The following is a 20,783-nucleotide window of genomic DNA, read 5'->3' as shown; positions in this document are numbered from 1 at the left end:
AAGATGAAAGGAAGTACACATTTAGCAATCATAACGGTAAAAGTGAATTGAATGAACTCACCCATAAAATGGAAGTGTAGAATGGTTTAGAAAGCAAAATCCAACAATATGTTATTTATAAGGAATAGATTTGAAATCTATTCACACAGTTAAAGTGAGGGGGAAAAAATGTATCATGCTTTAGGTGAACTCACAAAAGTAGGGGTAGAAATCATGATCTCAGGCAGGGCAACAGTTAAAATAGACATGATTTAAAGAGATAAAGAAATTACATTATTCTTAAAGGCACCATAGATAATGAAATTACACCAGTACTTAACTATGTATGCATACTCTTGAACATTTACTCATTTCCCATGACCTGCTCTTCCACTCCACCTCCCCTACAAAGATGGTCATAACCTTGATTAGCCATCACCACAAGTATTCTACTTTCTGTTTATGAACTCTGAAATTCCCTTACCTAATCAGAATCTATTGTCCTTCCACCTCTCCCTGTGCCTTACATCCCCAACCTTTTCTTCAACCTCACCATAATCTCCAATCCTTCCATCCCACAGTTCTTTCTTAGGTCATTATTCCTGTATTGCCTGCACTCTCCCCCATTCCTCATCCTGACCCCTTGACGAACCAGTCCTCTATACTCTCCTTCTTTCAAGTCCCTTGCCCCCTTATCTGATTGAAGATCTTGCCCTGCCAAGCCTCAGGTTGCCAAGCCTACCATCCTCTGCCTTCACTCCTACTCATATGCTGCTGAACAAAGCTGAAGAAAATTATGAAAACTGGGTCCACCACAAATTTATGTTACATGATTTTAACTGGGTCCTTACTGTGCCAAGACAATCTTTTTATGTCCCCCCAATCAATTCACTATCCTTCTCACCACAATGTCATTTCCAAACTTTTTTATGCCTCCTCAAATTTCCTTCCCATTTCTCCTCCTCTCCCAATCTTCTCAGCTGAGAACCTTCCATTATGAAATATCTTACAAATTGACCAAAAGCAGAGAAAATACAAAAATTAAAGTTTATTATAGCTTCAATGAATATATGAAAAAAGCATTCATTAAGTGCTTATTCTGTTCCATACACTGTGTGTTAAATTCAAGGGATACAAATAGAAAAATTGAGTCAGTCCTTGTTCTCAAGGATCTGACCTGGGGAGGGGGAGAAGCCCAGGGTGGGCCAAAGGAGACAGCACATAAAAGAAAGTTCATCAACAAGGCAGATGACAATTCCCAGGGGTTCTTAGGTTACATTAGCACATCAAATGACAATATTATAGGTTTGGAGGCCATAGAGGCAGGGCAAATGGTAAGGCCTGATGGTTCTCCAACTCACCAGAAGGAATAAAGATGGTGACTCCCCATTACATTTGAAGCCTTGTGAGCAGATGAGCAACCTGGATTTGTTTCAAGAATAAATTTTTTCTTAGATATGAATTTTAAAATGAGCTTAATTATAATAATTTTCCTTATGAAATAATAATAATAATATCTAGCATTCAAATAGTGCTTTAAGGTTTACAAAATACTCTACAAATATTATTTCATTTATTAAATGTTCAGGAATTACATTTGCATTCTTTCCTACCTATCTCATAAAGCTAAGGGAAAGATTTTTTATTTCATCATCACTGCGTAGTCTGGGAAATTTCTAATTTGAAACCTCCTTCTAATAAGGAAGATCATGATCACAAATATCTTAATCTAAGATAAATCCTAGGGAGTTGCCCAAGGCACACAGAAGTGCCTAGGGAATAAAGAGGCCAGCCCATGAGGAGTCTCTTCTCCTTAGACTTGGCAGATGTACCATTACCATATAGCTGATCACACACTTCTAACCCAACACACCCTTCTGACTAGACCTATTTTCAGATTGAGATGATGGAAGCTATATCTACATGATTCTTTATCATATCTTTGCTGAGGTATCCTTCCCATGCTATTAATAAGTAAACTTATTTTTTTGTTAAGTGCCGGATGATCTATAAGTATCTTATTTCATTTTAGTTCCACTTAATTACTGGCTTGAATCAGACCTGGCTATCCCTACTTCTCAATAAATCTCAGTGGCTCCCAATTTTCTGCGTGACCAAAAATAAACTCTTTTATTTGATATTTAAAACCCTTCATTCCTCTCCAGGCTATATTCCTGACTCTTCAGACCTTCTCTGCCATGCTACAGAAACCTCTTTACCTTGGAACTTTCTCTCCACCCGTGGATATCTTATTAGAGGCGTTCTTCCCCTCTAATTGGCTGGTTCCTTCCAGAACCTCCATTTTTAAGAGGCAACCCAAAACAATCATGTCTTCATTCTTCTCTCAGGTATACTGGGGATGCTGCAGACTTTCTTTAACATGCCTGGGTACTTTCATATCTTCATATTCCTCTCCCTTTTCCAGTTTCCTTTTATGTGTTGTCTTCCCCCATTAGAACATAAATTCCTTGAGGGCAGGGACTATCTTTCTTGCTTATTATATTTGTGTTCCCAGTGCTTAGCACATTGTCTGACATGTAGTAAGTATTTAATAAATGCTTGTTGACTAAACTTCAAAACCACACCTCTTCCTATATTTTCAGTTTTCTTAAGGGGATTTGTTCTGTGAAGTTTGGATTCAAAAGGTAGCACTCAAGGGCCTAGAGAGCCACATGTGGCCTCTAGGCTGCAGGTTCCCCTCCCCTGTCTTAGATATAATACTCCCTTCCAACTACTCTACGATCTAGTCGCATCTTTCTACTCTGTTCTTCTCATCCAATGCTCCATTTTCCATATTGGTGCTTTGCACCACTTATCCCGCATGAGGCTGGTGACTTTGCACAGCCCTCCCTCATTTAAATCCAATACACTTGCTGGTCATGGCATCACCTCCCCAATGTTATCATGGTACACAAAGGACCAACAACAACCCCCATGACTTGAATGATGTCCCAAGGACTTTTCTGCCTCTCCCCAGATGCTAATGCCTTTCTCAACTTCTTCCTCAGAGCAGGCCTGTAGAAATTTATTTAAAAAACACAGAAGACACAGACACGCACATGACCTTGGGTAGATGCCTTTAAGAAAGCAGCTCCCCTTTTCATGGTTTGAAGAAAGCTTATAAACCCCTTGGGTACATTGATAAGCTTCTGTTCACATTGGCCTTGTGGGTGAGATAATCTATCATTCTAGAAAAGGACTGTCTGTTTTAATATCGAAGTAGCAAGGACAATGATTTTTAACGTACAAGGACAATCAAGGAGTTGGTGATTTTATATTAGATAAAGGGCAGTTTTTAAGATGGAGTTACTCCTGTCAAAAGCACTTTTATAAAGGGATATTTACTGAGAAGATATAGCAAGGATCTACGTACAACATCTTAAACGAGCAGCTTGCTCTTTCCTGTATGGAGGTACCTACTCAGTCCCTTTGGAGAGTGGACTAAAACTTAAGCGGTTACTACAAAACAATTCTCCACTCCCCTAGAAATACCTCCTAGCTCTGGGATCCTTTTTTCCCTTTGCAAGTGTCCCCACCAGGTTCACTTCTGGGTATGACACTGCAGCTGGTTAAGTTTCTGTCCCTTGCTTATAAAACATAGTGTCTCAACTTCTGTATCCATTAACTGCTAAACTGAGGCAAGTAGGTCACTCTCCAAGGCTAGCTCCTCAATGAGCGGACTCAGCTACCACAGTTACTAATTCTGATGGGGTAAGGGAGATAGAAGGGAGATGTTATGGCTCTTCCAACCTTTCAAATGTCACAATGCCATATCCTGGTACATTCTGTCACTTGCACTCATTTACCTAAGACCAGAAAAGAATAAACACAACAAAGAGAGAAGAAACAGAAGTAACCATGTGTTTACAGACACACGGTAGTGGTGGGGAGATAAGGCAGCCGGTAGCAGGTTAGGGCTACTTCTTCAGCTGTTACCCCTTTCCCCAATTAAGGATTACAGCAGAACACCAGCAGGGAGGAGAGAAAGTGTTTGTCCAACTGAGTTTTTGTATGTACACTGAATTCCTACTCAGTAGACAATTCAAAGCCTTTTTGTCACCAAGTATTAAGCCAACAGAAAACAGATGATAATTGCACATACTCTGAAGAGGAAAGGGAAAGGGTTCCTCCAGCTCACATTTATAAAAGCAGGCTCAGCAAGCTTTCATATGGAGGTTGCATATGTACTAAGGATTAGCTCTCATTGGTCAGTCTCTTCTCATTACAAAAGCAGCGACTGTTTTCTAATTGCTTCAATTATAATCAATTTCCCCTTTGCTTTTTGTAAAGAGGAGCTAAATTTGGCTTTGAGGGGAGGATGGAGAAAAGTGATCCTGGAATCAGGTCCTCTGAGCCTGTTCCCACTCAGCCTACGAATTCACCTGCTGTATTCCTTTAGAGGACTCCATACCTTACGTTAACATTCTTGGGCAGTGGGGATTACAAACCTTGGTATATACAACAATTAGGTAATAGTTGATTTCTACAGGAAAATTATCTCATCCCAGTATTCCATCACTGTGATTTCAAAGATACAGAGTGACACTGAAATTTATCATAAGTACTTGATAAATTAGCAAAATAGTTTAATGCCTCTGTAGCAATATTTTTATCTCATTCTTGGTAAAATAAGTATCCAATAGTTATCCAGTAGATATCCAAAGATCAAATAATAATCCCAAAATCAGTATCCAAATCCCTTACCCAATTACTGATAATCCAAAATTGATCATCTATTTCAAATATCTAATAACCAATAATCTTCCCCTTTAATTTAATAATGCATGTGAGCAAATGAGTTGTTTGAGTTTCCCAGACATTCTTCTGGAATCTCTAAAGGAGTATTTGATGTTGCAAATGCTAGAAAATTTGTTTCAAACTTCAACATGCATAGGGTTCCTTATTTCCATTTTTTCATATTCTTTGTGTTAATAACTGTGGTATAGTCGCTATAGATTTCCTTCCTTGTCAAGAGGAGAAGATGGCAGTGAAAAATTGTTTTTACCACTTAAATTTTAAGGAGCTCAACAAAGCAGTACAAGTATTCCATGAACAATAGAGAAACCAATGATTTCAAATGGAACCAAATGACATTAAAGTATGAAATAAGGCAAGATCGTAAATCCCTTCTAATAACCTAATAAACTAAGGTTACCTTTTTCTATTCCTTGTGAAATCTTGGACACCTTCAGGTTAGTGATGAATGTAAGTAAATTGCCATTTGCTAATAAAGGCAATTACTTTGTATATCATTGTACTGTAAAACTTTTTCCAATATGACCAAATAGATATTTAACATTTAACATAAATTGACTTTTTCTCTATCTTTAGAGACAATATAATCATACAATAAGCACACAATATTCAAAATAGAATAATAATTTACAACTGGAAGTTTTAATAATGTTTATTACATAACTAAGTTTCATGACTTGGATCTACTTAATTGCAAAGGACCACTTATTTCTGAAGTTACTCTCATGTTGAGATAACAGACTGAAATTCACATTTTGATAGCCCAGTCATATGTCATTAGAGTTTAACATATTTTCCACGTCATGATTTACTCCATAAATTTCAAACCCTAAATGATCTAAACAACAAATATAATCTAGTGGTCATGTAATTAATCTTTTATATTTCTGAAGAACTAGGTCTGTCATGGTTAAGTAGAACTCAATAATGTAAATAAACTAGAGTAAAGGTTTACTGACTGAACTTTATTACATAGTGTATGAATTGGTGGACCACATCAAATGAAATATCTTCTCACCATTGCCCACAGTCATGCAAAATTTCAAAAATGTAATATTAATAAATAACATCAATTAATATATAAAATCAGTAGTATAAACTAGATGTTAAAATATTGACACCTTGAACAGAATATAAACCTATGATGACTATAATAATATAACATTGATCTGAAGCTTTAAACCAGCTTTCTAATTGTTACGGTCTATATTCTCATATAAAAATTTACAAAAACTTTCTATTTTTCTCAAATTCTTACCAGCATAGGGGGAAAAAGGTGGTTCAGCATCGAAATGAAAACTTTTTCAAACATGAAACATGTTTCAGTTACGTAACAAAAATGTTAAATCCAAGAGAAACACAGTGATTGATAAGTTAGACAACAATAGATCAAGAAATTAAATAATAAAAAACACTCGTTCTTTCTATGACCCAGCCCATTCAGGACGATTATAAGCATTCAAGCCTTTACCACACCCAGTGTAATACTCCTTAGTAACCCCACCATGAAATTCAATCTATAAATTAATTAAATACTGTAAAACTGATTACAACTACTTAATTGCTTGGCCTAATTTTCCCTTCTCACAGAATGGTTGTTATTATATGCTATATATTTTGGAATGAGAGAGAATTTTCCATGCTTGATTATTTATTTCCCCCTTCACTCAAAGTGACCATCTCAAAACCAAATAAGATTACGTAACTGCTCAGGATCGAGCTTATTTTATTCTAAAAACTATTGCTCTTTCCAAAATTCACTGAACTGATTACATCACACAAAATGTACTTTTAAACACACCAAGATAACGTTTGGATTTTTTTTTCCTCTTACAAAATACTGCTTGCCTTGGATTTAACTATTTCTAGAGACTTTCTCTGTCTCTGTGTCTTTCTGTTTGTCTCTGTCTCTCACATGCGCACATATACACACATACATTCATACACACATACATACATACACACATATATACATACACACATATATCATACACATTAATGTGAAAAAACAGACATCTCTCATCTCTAAATTGCAGTTTTAGCTTACTCAGAGGTTATTATGACTTGCCTAAGAAATCCATTTTATACACTCTCACTAACACACATAACATCCTTCGGAAGAGTGAGCATACACATAGAGTACAATGGTGATTGGGCACATCTGTAAGAAACACAAAGGAGCAAACTTATTTACTATTCTAGATCCAGGAAGTGCTTTCTTTCCTGTGACTTCCTCACAATGCTCCGTTCTAAGTGCAGTGTCTCTGCCGGACATTCAGCTAGTCCCCCTGGGATTGCTCTTCCCCTGCAGGTGGGCTCTCAATTACCAGGCATAGCTTCACGGGTGTCCTGGAGTGAAAACAGACTCCAGAGAGTACATTGTTAAATTTTCAGCATTTGCTCCTTGGAAACTGGTAAATGTTGCAAATCAGGACTTGTTTTGTTATTTTGTTTATTGTGTAGAATTAAGAGAGTGATGAAGAAAATGTTAATAAAGAAGATTAAGGTTAGGAGTGGGTTGTCTATACTTTTAATTCCTCGAGAGCATATAGTTAAACATTTACCAACACAAACCTGGACTGAGTCCATATCTGGTGCCCATCTCTGATCCTCTTCCTTATAACTGCTTCCTTTCTCAAGTCACTGCCTCTTTGTATCTATGTCTGGGGGAAGGGGGAGAGGTGTCTCTGCTCCTTCAAATGCTCTTTAACTCTCCAACTACTGAATAGGGTATCTCCTTCTGGGTAAATGTCTTTCCTCTCAGAAATTCCACCTCCTCCTCCCTACAGCAATTCTCCGCAGGCAGCTCTTGCCTGTACTCAACCAAATTGAATTCCTAAACACTGCAGTACTTAACTTTTTAAAAAAATAATGTTTTATTTTCCCCCAATTACATGTGAAATAATTTATAACATTCATTGTTGTTGTTTTTTTTTTAAATTTTGAGTTCCAGATTCTATCCCTTCCTCCCTTCTCTCTCCTCTCCCTGAGACAGTTAACAATGTGATATAGATTACACATATGCAATCATGTAAAACATTTCCATATTAAGGACTTAACTAAAGCACTTCAAGGGAAGGTATTAACCATTTGTTAATACATTAAAACCTCATCATCTATGAGCATATTCTATGATTACATCAACTGAGGGAGTACCTCTCCCTTATAATGTACTTTCCCCCTTAGTTAAATATTTGCCTTTCCCAGTAAATCAATCAGAGTGCTTTTGAGCATATTTGTACATAGTCCCAAACTCTAGACAGCTCTCTAGTGACTTGAAAAGTCCCGAGCATTGTTTTCTTGAGTGACTGACTTCCCCAGTGCCTTGTATTAAAGGTATTTGTGATGACAAAGAGTCTGAAAATTAACATTCTTCTGTGAGTATACAGGCCTAACTGGTGGACCTGGGGAATTACGTTCACTTTCAAATTCACCATCATACAATTTTTTCAAACAGATATCATCTTACAAAATTCTTATAGGTTATTGCCTGGCTTAGTGCTTGCAAAAGGTTTCCCCGGTGCAAAGGCAATGAATTAAAGAAAAGGAAAAAAGAAAATAAAACTTCTTCCCTCAGATGGAAAGTGTGGTCCTTAATGATCTCCTAAAAGGGAGAAAAGATCCAGGGTGGTCACCTCTATATTGGTAATTAGGGTGGGACTTTTTTACTGCTTTCTGTTTTGGAGCATTGTTGTAATCAAGTGCCTTTGGTGAGTCTGGCCTTGGTTTCTTTCATTAAATCAGGAGTCGTTGATGACCTGCTTCCATCAAGGGAAAGCCTAGTTCACATAGGTTTGAGCTGCATGGTTGTGATGCCCTTTGACCCTGAACAGGGTATATAAACTCAGAGGTTAGTGTTTTGCTTGGGGCTGTCACTCACTGGAAGAGCATCGTGTGATTTGACCAGACAAGACTCTGGGTAGCCGCTGGAGCCCCTGGCTTTGAAAGCCCAGATGGTGGTGCCTCTCTCTGGTAGTTATGTAATTCTTTGGGCAGGCAGCTAGAGGCCTGTCTGTTGATAACTGTGTGTGTTTGCTCTGTTTATATTGTTTCTCTTTGAAATTTCTGTTTGCATTTGCTCTGAAGTTCAGGATGCTGGCTTTTCCCCCAGAACTAAATGAATGATACGTGTATGTTTGATTAAAGTGAGATTGTTAACCCCTTAAAGTTGCTTTCTTTAGAAAAGCAGATCAAAGGACCTGTGCTAGCAGCCTTCCTGTGTGCTGGTGTTGTTGGTCTTATACAGCCACAGCAGCTGCAAGCCACATTGTTGTTACAACCCCATTGCTTTGAGGTAAGAAATCAAATTATCCTAGATGAAAATCCCTACAACACCCAAAGTTCCTCCAGAAATCCTTTAAAAACATAGGGCAATCCAAACTGAAATCCAAACTCATTCCTCAGAACGAGATAACTTAAAAAAATCAAATTGAGGGGGCAGAGCCAAGATGGTGGCCAGAAAGCAGGGACTTGCATGAGCTCCCTGCCAGGTCCCTCCAAAAACCTATGCAAATGGCTCTGAACAAATTATAGAACTGCAGAAACCACAAAATAGCAAAGGGAGGCAGGGCTCCAGCCCAGGACAACCTGGATGGTTGCTGGGTGAGGTCTATCACTCACAGATCTGGGAGCGGAGCCCAGCAGAGCCCCTCGGAGCCCAGCATGGGCAGCAGCAGGACCAACCAGACCAGGAGCCAGGTGGTACAGGCCCTAGCACCCTGAATCAGTGAGCTGTGGCAGTTACCAGACTTCTCAACCCACAAACACCAAAGACAACAGAGAAGGTTAGTGGGAAAAGCTTCGTGGACAGAGTGGAAGGAGTTCACTGTTCAGCCACCACCCCGGGGTCAGCGGGGATGGTGCAGCTACAGAACTTCAGCTGCAGTTGCTTCTGGCCCCAGGCCGACCTGGTGGGAGGAATTAAGTGCCAGATCAGAGCAGGAGTGCAGAGCCTGCTTAAGATTGGTGTCAGGTCCGGGTTGGCAGTTCTTGGGGAAGAAGGAGTGCTGGTGTGGCAGAGCTGGCTGTATAGAAATAGCTCTGAAAACAACAGTGCATCCCCTCAAGCTTCGAACAAAGTACTCTTTACTCTTCAAGCAGTCATACCCCTACAAAAAACTTGAGGGTCAAGTAAGGTGGCTGGGAACATGGCCAGGCAGCAAAAATTCAGTCTCAGACTTTGGAATCTTTCTGTGGTAACAAAGAAGACCAAAACATACAGCCAGAAGAAGTCAACAAAGTCAAAGAGCCTACATCAAAAGCCTCCAAGAAAAACATGAACTGGTCTCAGGCCATGGAAGAGCTCCAAAAGGATTTGGAAGAGCAAGTTAGAGAAGTAGAGGAAAAATTGGGAAGAGAAATGAGAAGGATGTGAGAAAACCATGAAAAACAAGTCAATGACTTGCTAAAGGAGAACCAAAAAAATACTGAAAAAATACTGAAGAAAACAACACCTTAAAAAATAGACTAACTCAAATGGCAAAAGAGCTCCAAAAAGCCAATGAGGAGAAGAATGCCTTGAAAGGCAGAATTAGCCAAATGGAAAAGGAGGTCCAAAAGACCATGGAAGAAAATACTACCTTAAAAATGAGATTGGAGCAAGTGGAAGCTAGTGACTTGATGAGAAATCAAGATATTATCAAAGAGAACCAAAGGAATGAAAAATTGGAAGACAATGTGAAATATTTCATTGGAAAAACCACTGACCTGGAAAATAGATCCAGGAGAGATAATTTAAAAATTATTGGACTACCTGAAAGACATGATCAAAAAAGGAGCCTAGATATCATCTTTCAAGAAATTATCAAGGAGAACTGCCCTGATATTCTAGAGCCAGAGGATAAAATAGAAATTGAAAGAATCCACAGATGGCCTCCTGAAAAAGATCCCAAAAAGAAATCTCCTAGGAATATTGCTGCCAAATTCCAGAGCTCCCAGATCAAGGAGAAAATACTGCAAGCAGCCAGAAAGAAACAATTTGAGTACTGTGGAAGCACAATCAGGATAACACAAGATCTAGCAGCTTCTATATTAAGGGATTGAAGGGCTTGGAATATGATATTCCAGAGGTCAATGGAGCTAGGATTAAAACCAAGAATCACCTACCCAGCAAAACTGAGTATCATGCTGCAAGGCAAAATATGGATTTTCAATAAAATAGAGGACTTTCTCAGTGAAAAGACCAGAGCTGAATAGAAAATTTGACTTTCAAACACAAGAATGAAGAGAAGCATGAAAAGGTAAACAAGAAAGAGAAACCATAAGGGACTTACTAAACTTGAACTGTTTTGTTTACATTCCTGCTTGGAAAGATGATGTGTATGATTCATGAGACCTCAGTATTAGGGTAGCTGAAGGGAATATGCACATATATTACATATATGTGTGTGTGTATGTATGTATGTATGTATATGTGTATATATATATATACATATATATATATATATATATATAGAGAGAGAGAGAGAGAGAGAGAGAGAGAGAGAGAGAGAGAGACAGACAGCACAGGGTGAGTTGAATATGAAGTGATGGTATCTAAAAAAATAAAATGAAATTAAGGGATGAGAGAGGAATATATTGAGAGAGGGAGAAAGGGAGAGATAGAATAGGGTAAATTATCTCGCATAAAAGTGGCAAGAAAAAGCAGTTCTGTAGGAAGGGAAGAGGAGGCAGGTGAGGGGGAATGAGTAAATCTTGCTCTCATCAGATTTGACCTGAGGAGGGAATACCATACACACTTAATTGGGTATCTTACCCCACAGGAAAGAAGGAGGAAGAAGATAAAAAAGGGGGGATGATAGAAGGGAGGGCAGATAGGGGAAAGAGGTAATCAAAAACAAACCCTTTTGAAAAGGGACAGGGTCAAGGGAGAAAATTCAATAAAGGGGGATAGGTTAGGAAGGAGCAAAATATAGTTAGTCTTTCACAACATGAGTATTGTCGAAGGGTTTTACATAATGATACACATGTGGCTTATGCTGAATTGCTTGCCTTCTTAGGAAGGATGGGTGGGGAGGGAAGAGGAGAGAGAATTTGGAACCCAAAATTTTAAAAACAGATATTCAAAAACAAACAAAAAAAGTTTTTGCATGCAACTAGGAAATAAGATACACAGGCAATGGGGCATAGAAATTTATCTTGCCCTACAAGAAAGGAAGGGAAAAGGGGATGGGAGGGGAGTGGGGTGACAGATGGGAGGGCTGACTGGGGAATGGGGCAACCAGAATATATGCCATCTTGAAGTGGGTGGGAGGGTAGAAATGGGGAGAAAATTTGTAATTCAAATTCTTGTGAAAATCAATGCTGAAAACTAAATATATTAAATAAATTTTTAAAAAATCAAATTCAGAAAAACCACAAAGAGGCTTAATCCCAAAAAGAGATTGGGGTTTGGGGCTGATTGCTTGGGTTCCTCGGCCATCAGGCAAACCATGTCCCTACAGTCCATAAGGACCTCAGACAAGTTGTCAGAGATCTAAGTCAGTGCAAAAGTGAAAAAAAAATGAACACGGATGAATTCCCAGCGTGCTCTAGGCCAGTTGTGGGGATATAGCATCCATCCTGCCCAGAAAGCTATCAACAAATATCATGTAAAAGAAAGAAATTGTAAAGGAAATATTCTAGAAAACTAACTGTTCAGTTACAGTCAAATCAAAGGAAGTTTAAAAATGCTCGATTTTCTCAACTAGATTCCTACAATACCAGGGGTATTCAAGAAGTAGAATCTTTGATGTAAGATCTATCCAGGAGTCCCTGAAAAAAATATTTCAGATAAGTCCCTACAATGTAATGTATAATGCTCTTTTTATAGTGCCCCTCCTCCACCTTATCCCCAGTTGAATTCCTGCAACAGAAGAAAGGGAATAAGCATTTATATAGTCCCTACTGTGTGCCAGGGACTGTCTTTTTTACAAATATTATCTCACTTAATCCTCCAAACAACTCTTTGAGGTGGTTTCTATTATCCCCATTTTACAGTTGAGGAAACTGAGGCAGGCAGAAGTTAAGTGACATGCCCAGGGTCACAAGGCTAGTAAGTGTCTGAGGCTAGATTTGAACTCAGGTCTTCCTGACTCCAGTCCCAGTGCTCGATTTACTGTGCCACTTAGCTGCCAAGAATAATAGCTAGCACTTATATAGTGCCTTAAAATACTATCTTGTTTACTCATAATCCTGCATTTGGTTCCCAGAGGGTGGCTACCATTTTAAAGCTCCAGGGATATCTTCCGGATGCCAACTCCTACTGCCATAGCTATAGTTCAAACAAACAAACAGAATAAAACAAACCAGGTGTTATGTCACTACTGACCTGTTAGAAGCAAATAAAATCCAGAAGTCACAAATCCAGACGAGGGAACCTATGGGTGGTTTTCCCTTGAAACTCCAAGAGATTTTAAAAGGTTCCCTCCCACCTTCAAATTGGTCCCTGGGGCTCAAAGGAAAGTCTTCTTCTCTTGTATTTCTGTGGTAAATTTTCCAACCCAATCTCACCACAAACTGACAGAGTAAAAGAAAACAAAACAACGAGGACGAAAATCCCATCTTGCTTATAGTAGCCTCATAAAAGTTTATTAAACACAGAGGACAGAGCCATCACTCATGGGCAGATTCCTTTAAGAAAGCAGCTCTCTTTTTCAGGGCTTGAAAAAGGCTTATATATCTCTTAGAAGGAAGTCAGTAAGCATTTATTAATCTTCTGCTATGTGCCTGGTACCATGCTAAGCTCAGGGGACTCAAAGGAAAGCAAATGACGGTCCCTGCCCGCTTCCAATCTAATGGAGGAGACAACCTACAAACAATCATGCATCAACAAGATCTATAAGGATAAATAGGAAATAATCAACAGAGGAAAGGCATTAGGATTAAGGGGGTTGGAAAAGGTTTTCTGTAGGAGATGGAATTTTGCCTGGGAATTGAAAGAAGCCAGGGAAGTCTGGAGTCAGAGATGAGGAAGTAGAGCATGCCAGGTATCAGGGACAGTCAGAGAAAATGACCAGAGCCAAAAGACAGGGCATCTTGTTCTCAGAATAGCAACAAGATCAGTGTCACTGGATCAAAGATTACCTGGTGGAGTTTAAGGTACAAGAAGACTGGAAAAGTAGGAGAGGTGGGGTGTCAGGGCTAAGTAATGAAAGACTTTGAATGCCAGAGGATTTTATATTTAACCCTGGAGGTGGTAGGGAGTCACAATAGTTAACTTATAATGCATTGGCCTGGCAAGATTTTCTGTTTTAGTATCAGAGTAACAAGGTATGACGTGGAAAGATGTTTCAATGAGAGACAGCTTCCAAGACAGATTTACTTACATTGAGAGAAGGAAAATACAGCGTGTCCCAAAAGGACTAAAGTACAGTAAACGCTAAAAATTTTGGGATACCCTCTATAGGAACCTACTCTCCCTGCTGCCATATCTTGTTTCAGTTTTGCTTCTATCTGTAATATTATTACATATGTACATATCATTTCCCCATTGGAATGTAAATTCCATGAGGACAGGGACTGTTTCACATTTGTCTTCATTTCCCCAATGCTTTGTATGGTACTCAACATATAGTATACACTTAGTAAATACTTGTTGATTAATTCACTCATTCTTTCAGTAAGCATTAAGTGTCTTCTATGTGCCAAGCACTGTTAGGAAAAAGAAAGGGAGTGAAGGAGTGTAAGGATAGTGGGATATAAGATCTTCCCCATCCATTAATAGGCCTATGTGACCACACGTGTTCAATCACAGATATCTTACCGCTTTGACCTCTTGCCCAGTTCACAGCTGTGATACATCCTGAGCCTATTGGGGGAGGAACTTGCTTAAGGGAAAACTTGCTTAGGGGAGGCTTGCTTGCAGGAAGGCTTTCATATTTTTTGGTACTAAGCTAATTACGCACTGAGTCGTGAGAGTTGTGATGCCTTCTGCCTCAGAGCCTATTAGCTAAAAGTGTGTGTATAGATAGATAGATAGATAGATAGATAGATATGTATTCCAAGGTGAGATTTTGCTGTGGGGGTGCACTCGTGAGAAGGACCTTTTGATTCCCTGGACTGGACTCTGAGTAGCCATTTGTTAAGAGCCCCTCCCCCCTGACTACTCAGATGTTAGTACTCCCTCAAGCTGATGATGTATGTAGGTGGTTGTATTACTTTGTTCGCACCGTTGGAGCTGTGTCTGTTGATCTTTGTGCTAATTTCTCTGCTTGTATTTTCTTCATATTCAGGGTGATGACCTTTCCCCTGAACTAGTGAAAGTAATTGAAGTAAGATTGTTGACACCTTTAAAAAGTTGTCTTTCCTTTAAAAAAGCAAATCAAAGAACCTATGTCAGCAGTCCATCCTGGATGTGCCAGGGTGCTGTTACAGAGGGTAGGGGAGAGAGAGAGAGTGTGTGTGTGTGTGTGAGAGAGAGAGAGAGAGAGAGAGAGAGAGAGAGAGAGAAGGAAGAAAGGAAAGAAAGAAAATCTTCATCCCCAAGGAGCTTATGTTTTATCAGGAACATAAGATATATACATTTAAATATGTAGCCAGCATAGAGGTACCACTTGCCTGAGATTCATAATGACAGGTGACCTGCATCACTCCCTGTCTTATACTCTAACAATTAAAAAAAATTATTTGCCCCAGCTTTATTACTGGAGGAGACTACTTCTGATTAGGGAAAGTAGGTTTCCCCAGTCTCACACTCACTGGATTACTAACAAATCCCAACTCTGGCATCCTGGGGATGATACTAATTACTGTAAAAGTTAAGGCTTATGTCTAGGCCTCCCCAAAGGAGAAAGAAAAAGAGCTACTCAATACACAGTATGAATCACAGATGAGACATCATTTATTCCTACACAGAAAGCAAAGCTAAACCTAGAAGAATCATAGATTTAAACAGGATTCAGTAGCTTAACTTAGAATCATGCTTATAATCTGCTTGTAGGCTTATAGTTAACCTTCATCAAGACATAAAACAGCTTTAAAGCTTGCGAGTCATTTCACATTGCACTCCCCATACCAGTCTCAAGGCAAACCAACCAATCTGTCTAGTCTTCTTTCCGGGAGCCTCCTTCTTTTTTCAGGCATTTCCCCTGCTGTCAGCCACTGTTCTTCCGATGGATGCCATCATTGCTGTCATGCCGTTGGAGCTGTCATGCCATTGGATACCACCACCATTTTGGAACACCAAATGCTGCTACTGTTGCTGCAAATATAATAATGGCCAGACCTTTCAAAACTCACAAGGTCACTTGCTCAAGAAAAGGAAACACAAAAGAGGATCAAAAACAGCACAAGCTCATTTGGCACTAGCTGCTAGGTAGGACGAATCACCATGATAATGAGGTAAAGAAAGGTTGTTCTTCTCTGCTCTTCACTAGAGTCACATCTTGTTGCCAGGGTAGCTATAGCCAAGAAGCACCTGCCAGAAGCTGTCCCTTTTCTTAAAAGCTCCCCTGAGTCGTCAATTCTTTTGGTTCAGAAGCCAATTATGGGACTTTCAGTGATGAGTCATATGTGGCTGGAAGCCTCAGACCTCCCATATGATTAAACCAGAAGCAGGCAGAGAACATCTATGCAGGCTCTACAAAAACCTATTATAAATATATAAAATACATACATTTAAAAATTATTTAACAACACTGTTCTGTACTGTCTCTCATTAAAGTCCTCTCTTCTGATGTTTCAGTGTGGTGTCAAGGTAACCCTGGGGTCTTGGAGGCTGAACCAGTAGAATGCAAGTTCTTTAAGTTCCTACCAAAGCTTTAATTATGGTCCTAGCAATTGAGTCCTGCTGTCACTCAAGGATTAGCCTAGCTCCATGGAGAGGAACTTATAATCAAAATATTGGATACCAGATTTGCATTTTTTTTAGCCATAGCGATTTATGAAACCATCTTTTTGTCATATCTTCAACTACTCCCCTCTGATAGGACCAATTTCTACCTAGGGTCCCCTGTCTCCCAACCCATGATATGAGTTAGGAGCTAAAAGGTGACAAAGTCAGGACTCTATTGGCCGAAGGGTGGGGCAAGGCACCACCATGAAACTTATAAAACTAAGGCATAAAAAGATTTGATTTTGTATGAGTGACCCAAGTACCCATCCTAATGAAATAACAGATCTTTAAAAGTATTGAAATATATTACAAAATCCCTGGGGAGTACAAGATGACAAAATGCCAGACAAGTGGTTTAACTCTTGGAATGAGGGGGTTAGACTACATCAGGGCTTCTCAAACTTTTTCCACTTAAGACCCCTTTAGCACTGGAATTGGCCTTCCTACCTTATATCTTCCCTCTCCAATCTGTCATCAACAAGCTGCCTAATTAATATTCTTAAATCTCAGGGCTGACCATGGATAAAGGAATCATAAATTCCTTTATTTGGTATTTAAAGTCCTTCATAGTTTAGATCCAGCCTACCTATATCTTCAAGGACTGTGACTTCTGGCAGTAGAAAAGAGCCAACTATGAATTCGAGAGAGAACTAGTCCTAGAAGTTGAGAGTTAAACTGCAGAAAGTATAAGAAACCCCAGTTACCAGTACAGCAGAGATGGTGATCCCTGTTGGATTATCAGAGTCTTGCCTGACTCTGGTATCTTTTCATTCAGGTTCGAACTTGTGACAAAACAGGGGACTTTTAGGTCATTAAATAGTTAACAAGAGGAGGTTGACTTAGCTCTGACAGAGTGTATATAGGGAACAAGGATACCTGTAATGGCAAGAAAAGTGGGACTTTTTGTTGTCTTTTGTTTTGGAGTGCTTCTCAGCACTAAGGCAATCAAGTACCTTTGATTGAGTCTTGCCTTTGTTTGTAGGAAGGCTCACACCCCTTTGCTAGTTAGGTCTTGAGAGGCATGAAACCCTGAAGAAGTGTATAAATACTCTGAGGTTAGCATTTTGTTTGGGGCTCACTCACTGGAAGAGTGTTGGTGTGGTGACTCTGGGTAGCCATTAAGGAGGACCCAAGCTTTGAAAACCCAGATGTTGGTGCCTCTCTGGTAACTATGTGTGTATTGTGATTTGGTCAGATTGGTTGATCTGTTTGTAATTTCTGTTTGTATTTGCTCTGAAGTTCAGGGTGCTGATTTTTCCTCTGAACTAAGTGAATGATATATGTATATTTGGTTGAAGTGAGATTGTAAAACCCCTTAAAGTTGCTTTCCTTAGAAAAGCAGATCAAAGGACCTGTGCTAGCAGTCCTCCTGTGTGCTGTTGTTATTGGCCTTATGCCCCCACAGCAGCTGCTAGCAGCATTGTTGTTACAATACCATAGCAACTAACTTCTATAAAATGTCTTTCTTTGTCCATATAAAAATGGGTCTATTCAGTGGGGCAAAGACCTGGTTTAAAAAGGCATCTTGGGCCATCACCAGTCGTCCTGATCAATATCTGGCTGCTAGACCCAGATGACTCTGGAGGAGAGAGTGAGGCTGTTGACTTTGCACAGCCCTCCCTCATTGTACTCCAATTTACTTGCAAGTCATCTTCCTGATGTCACGGTCTTCTTCAAAAATGTGTGCGTGTGTGTGTGTGTGTGTGTGTGTGTCTGTGTTTTGTTGTGTGGTTTGTCCTTCATTCTTGAAAGAGGACCATGACATCATGGAGATGATAACATGACTTGCAATTGACTTTGATTTGAGTGAGGGAGGGTTGTGCAAGGTCTCCAGCCTCACTTTCTCCTCCAGATTCATATAGGTCCAGCAGCCAGATGTTGATCAGGATGCCCAGAGATGCCCAGGACACAGTGGGAGACCTTGGCACTTTTAAGCTAAGGTCTTTTCAAGTTCTCACTTCAAGTGAGGCAATTCCCATTCAGTGAATAGGCCTCTTTAAGAAGTGAGTCAAGGGGAGGGGACAGAGCCAAGATGGCAGCAGGAAAGCAGGGACTTGCTTAGGCTCCCCTCAAATCCCTCCAAACACCTGTTAAAATGGCTCTGAACAAATTCTAGAGCTACAGAACCCACAAAATAACAGAGGGAAGCAGGTCTTTAGCCCAGGACAGCCTGGATGGTCACTGGGAAGGATCTGTCACACTGTGTTGGTAGTGGAGTGCAGCCCAGTGTGGGCCATACCAGGGCAGACCAGGCACTGAGGAGATAGGGTGGAGTAAGCCACAGGGCCCTGAATCACTAAGCTGTGGCAGCTACCAGACTTCTCAATCCACAAACGTCAAAGACAACTTAGCAGGTCAGTGGCAAAACTTCTGGATCTGGGTGAGAGGAGCATGCGGTGGGCCCCAGCCCCAGGGGTGGTGGGGGTGCAGCCCATGGCTGCAGCAGCAGGAAGCTCCTACAGCTGCTTCCAGAGCTCCAGCTGCGGTTTTCAATTTACTGTGAAAGAAAAATCATAGGATCCTAGATCTAAAGTTGGAAAATCTAAGAAACCAGTTAATCAGTCAACAAACATTTATTAAGTGCCTACCATGTGTCAGGCACGGTGCTGAACTTAGCACTGGGGATACAAAAAGGGGCAAAGGAGAATCTCTGTCCTCAAGGAGCTTACAATATAATGTGAAAAGTAACATGCAAACAAATACATATAAACTATGTGAAGTATAAACAGGAAATAATTAACAGAGGAAATGCGCTAGAATTAAGAGGGGTGAGGGAGACTATTTGAAAGAAAATTTATACCTAAGCCCTCATTTTGAAGATAAGAAAATTTAGTTTGAAAGATATTAAATTAATAACCTTCAGTTACACAGGTAGTAAGGATTAAAGGTAAGATTTAAAGTTAAATCTTTAAGAATCCTTTAAAATCAAGGGTTTTAACTCCTTGTACTAGGGTCTTCTGACCTCAAAATCAGTGCACCTTCCGCTATAACACAATAGGCTTATTAACTGATTATAAATGGAGGGATGGGTAGCATAGGTTAAGAAGTGCTTTGGAAAATAGAGCGTTCACAGAGGCTGAGAATATTCACGTTAGTAGATTTATCAGGAATCATCAATTCCAGGAGTGCCAAACTACTAGGAGGGATCCACAAAATTCTTGAGTAAAGGATGAACAAGTTTAAAATATAATTGGGAAATGTTTAATAAAATAAATAAAAATATAATGCAGCACAAATTTAAAAAAAAGAAGTGAGTCAAGGGATGACCCCTTTAATAAAAAAAAAATCAAACTGGAAAGGGAAGACCCTCAGGGTTCCTGGCCAAGAGAGAAACAGTTACTACTTGCATTTGCTGAGCCAGGAAGGCCCAAAAAATAATCATTAAGTGGTGCTTGGGCAAGGATCTATTGTTGTCCAATCCACGAGATCCAGAGTGAATGGTTTTAAGGTTTAGTCTTTGAGAAAGGAATCTAACCAGTAAACCCCCGGCATCAAAATTTGCCTTCCTTTGGGCAGAACACCCTCAAGTAGGGGGAGAAGAGAGGACAGGAGAGGGGAGGGGAGGGGAGGAGAGGGAAGGGGAGGACAGAGGAGGGAAGGGAAGGAGCTGAGTTGCTCATCTCCATCTCCAGTCTTCCTGATCAATATCTAGCCACTGGATTCAGATGGCTCTGGAGGAGAAAGTAAGGCTGGTGACTTTGCACAGCTTTCCCTCACTCAAATCGAAGTCATTTGCAAGTCATGTACCTTGGGGTTTACTGGCTAGATTTCTTTCTCAAAGACTAAGCTTTAAACCCAATTCATTCTGGATGCCAAGTTGGGGAGGTAGTGGGGTTACGGAGCTTGTAAGCACAACTAAGGGAGTGATGATCAAAGGATATTTAGTTTGGTATAAAAATGAAGGTTCCCATACAGTTTAGCTTTCCTTCTGCCACATTCATTTACTCAAAAGACTGGTTACTGTGACAAGTAACTTGTGGAGTTGTTACTGTTTCTTTTTCTCCTTGCTCTCTTCTAGGGAGTTTGTTCCAAATTAAATATTTCTTTCCCCTTGGATGTCTGCTCATGTCTATGGTAATGTTCATGCTGAATGTTTTTGTCAGTTTTGATCATTTTCCTTAAGGGGGAGAGGACCATTATTTTAAATCTTTTAGAGTTAGTATACCGTTTTTTTAAGCTAAGGAGAAGTGTGGACTTCTCCAGAGTAATAGATGGGGAGTTACTTGACAAATGGACA

Source organism: Trichosurus vulpecula, chromosome 8, assembly GCF_011100635.1.
Source record: "Trichosurus vulpecula isolate mTriVul1 chromosome 8, mTriVul1.pri, whole genome shotgun sequence".
NCBI classification, from domain to species: Eukaryota; Metazoa; Chordata; class Mammalia; order Diprotodontia; family Phalangeridae; genus Trichosurus; species Trichosurus vulpecula.
Note: the sequence above shows the minus strand (reverse complement) of the source record.